The sequence below is a fragment of the Eriocheir sinensis genome, unplaced genomic scaffold (assembly GCF_024679095.1).
Source record: "Eriocheir sinensis breed Jianghai 21 unplaced genomic scaffold, ASM2467909v1 Scaffold103, whole genome shotgun sequence".
NCBI classification, from domain to species: Eukaryota; Metazoa; Arthropoda; class Malacostraca; order Decapoda; family Varunidae; genus Eriocheir; species Eriocheir sinensis.
Window position 1 is genome coordinate 205,001 of NW_026110330.1, and position 2,500 is coordinate 207,500.

Sequence of the window (2,500 nt, forward strand, 5' to 3'; positions counted from 1 at the left end):
TTCTTATATAATAATTTAATATATATTTTTTTCTTTTAAAAGTTTTGAAAATATTAAAAAAATGATTTGTATATACAGAGAGAGAGAGAGAGAGAGAGAGAGAGAGAGAGAGAGAGAGAGAGAGAGAGAGAGAGAGAGAGAGAGAGAGAGAGAGAGAGAGAGAGAGAGAGAGAGAGAGAGAGAAAGGAAGGTAAATGGACGAGAGAGAGAGAGAGAGAGAGAGAGAGAGAGAGAGAGAGAGAGAGAGAGAGAGAGAGAGAGAGAGAGAGAGAGAGAGAGAGAGTTAGGTATATGGACGAGAGAGAGAGAGAGAGAGAGAGAGAGAGAGAGAGAGAGAGAGTGTGAGAGAGAGAGAGAGGAAGGTAACTGGACGAGAGAGAGAGAGAGAGAGAGAGAGAGAAATTATCATTATTATTATTATTATCATTATTATTATTATTATTTTTAGTTAAGTAAATATTTGTGCGCCATTTACTATGTATAAGGTACACACACACACACACACACACACACACACACACACACACACACACTTAGCCTAGCCCATTCTTCAGACATATAAATCACTCAATCATTGGGGCCTTACAGACATTGCCTTTCTTAAACCCATATTTCTCTTTATATACGCCTTTATATACCCCATACGCATACCAGAAATACAGAAGAAGGATTAAACTATACATACTAATCCCTAGAAAGGTCAAAATCAATGGCAAAGTAGGTCAAAAATTAATAATAAAAAGGTGTTCAAATTCTGTCAGTCTGCCATTCCGTCTCATCAGTTCTCCTCCCCACAGACATAGCCTTTCTTAAACCCATATTTCTCTATATATACGCCTTTCTACACATCATACGCATACCAGAAATACAGAAGAAGGATTAAACTATACATACTAATCCCTAGAAAGGTCAAAATCAATGGCAAAGTAGGTCAAAAATGAATAATAAAAAGGTGTTCAAATTCTGTCAGTCTGCCATTTCGTCTCATCAGTTCTCTTCCCCACACGCACTGCCTTTCTTAAACCCATATTTCTCCATATATACGCCTTTCTACACATCATACGCATACCAGAAATACAGAAGAAGGATTAAACTATACATTTGAATCTCTAGGGAGGTCAAAATCAATGGCAAAGTAGGTCAACAATGAAAAATGTTAAGGTGTTCAAATTCTGTTAGTCTGCAGTTTCGTCTGCTCAATTCTCCTCCCCACACAGATACCCTTATTTAAACCCATATTTCTTCTAATACACGCCTTTATTCACATCATACGCATACCAGAAATACAGAAGAAGGATTAAACTACACATGCTAATCCCTAGAGAGGTCAAAATCAAGCGGAAAAGGTAAAAAACTGCAAAAATAAGAGAAGAGGTCAGAGATTTTAACGGAGCAGAGGTGAGTGCCCGTGACGTCACAGTAAACAATGTCAGTAGCTCTTGAGACAGTGACGCGAGAGGGCGTGCGGCGCGTTGCTCCAGTGCTCGTCAGTGTACCTTCACTAATGGAGGTCAATTACTGGATATAAGGTTATCAGAGGTCACAGGAGGAGCGTTTGGAGGTCACGGTCACCGGAAAGGTAAGTGGCGTGGCGCTGTGTTGGTATTTGTGTTGTGATCAGGTGTTTTTGTTTTTGTTTTGTTTTTAGTGTTGCGGAGGTGAGCGCCGAGGCAACGCGCAGGAGTGTGTGTAGATTATTATGTCTGATGTGTTTGTTTCTTGACCTTGGAGTGTGTGTGTAGGGGGGCTACAAGGGGGCGGGCTACGTTGGGGGGGGGAGGGCTGACGTGACCCCCGCCGCCGCTGAAATACAAACACTGTGTTTACCGCGGGGGGCGTCACCCCCTCAACCTCCCTCGGGGTAGGCCTAAATTTACGAACATTTCTGCCCAATGTGGGGGTGTCCGCCCCCCGCACCCCGGTGGTGGCACACGCCATCAGCGTGCGTGAGGCCGCTACTCGCCGCCCCCCGCGCCGCGCCCGGCCCCGCCGAGACGCCAACAGCCCCGATACGGGGCGGGGGCGTGAGCCGCCCCCAGGGCTCTGATGTTCGCACGCCGGGGCGCCGCCAAGCCTGCTCGTCACGGCGGGTCAACACCTGCCAACACGCGTCGCGTGGCCACACACACTGCACGCCGCCGCCCGCAGACGTGCTGTCGTAGCCGTGTTCCATGCAGCGACAGGTGTCTGCGTGTCGTGTTCCGCTCCTTCAAGGGACTCGTTGTAAAGGTACAGTAAACATGACGATGCGGTTAATGAAGAAAAACGTGAAAAAAATCCTGGTATCTATATTAGTGCGCCTGTACCTTCCTCCGTGCGTCGCGGCGTGGTATCGTATCCACGCATTTTGAATAAGTAAAAGGTTGACTGGAGGATTAAGAGGCTTAGGAGAGGAACAAGAGGACAAGGAAGAGGATTAAAGGCATCCTTGCGTCTGCACCAGCGACAGCGAGTCTGCCATTGCGTGAGGTAAAAAATCTGAGACCATCCTTAAAATATA

The 2,500-nt window shown here is 46.0% G+C and overlaps 1 protein-coding gene across 4 annotated transcripts in view; it reads right to left on the reverse strand.

The window, feature by feature from the left end:
- Window positions 1-495: 495 nt before the first annotated feature.
- Window positions 496-2,500, reverse strand: part of LOC126989002 (neprilysin-1-like) — a 20,496-nt gene continuing 18,491 nt past the window's right edge. For all 4 annotated transcript variants that reach the window (XM_050847477.1, XM_050847476.1, XM_050847475.1 and 1 more), the window contains exon 14: window positions 496-2,500. This exon is cut by the window's right edge and continues 927 nt beyond it. The gene's annotated coding sequence lies outside the window, so the exon portion shown is untranslated.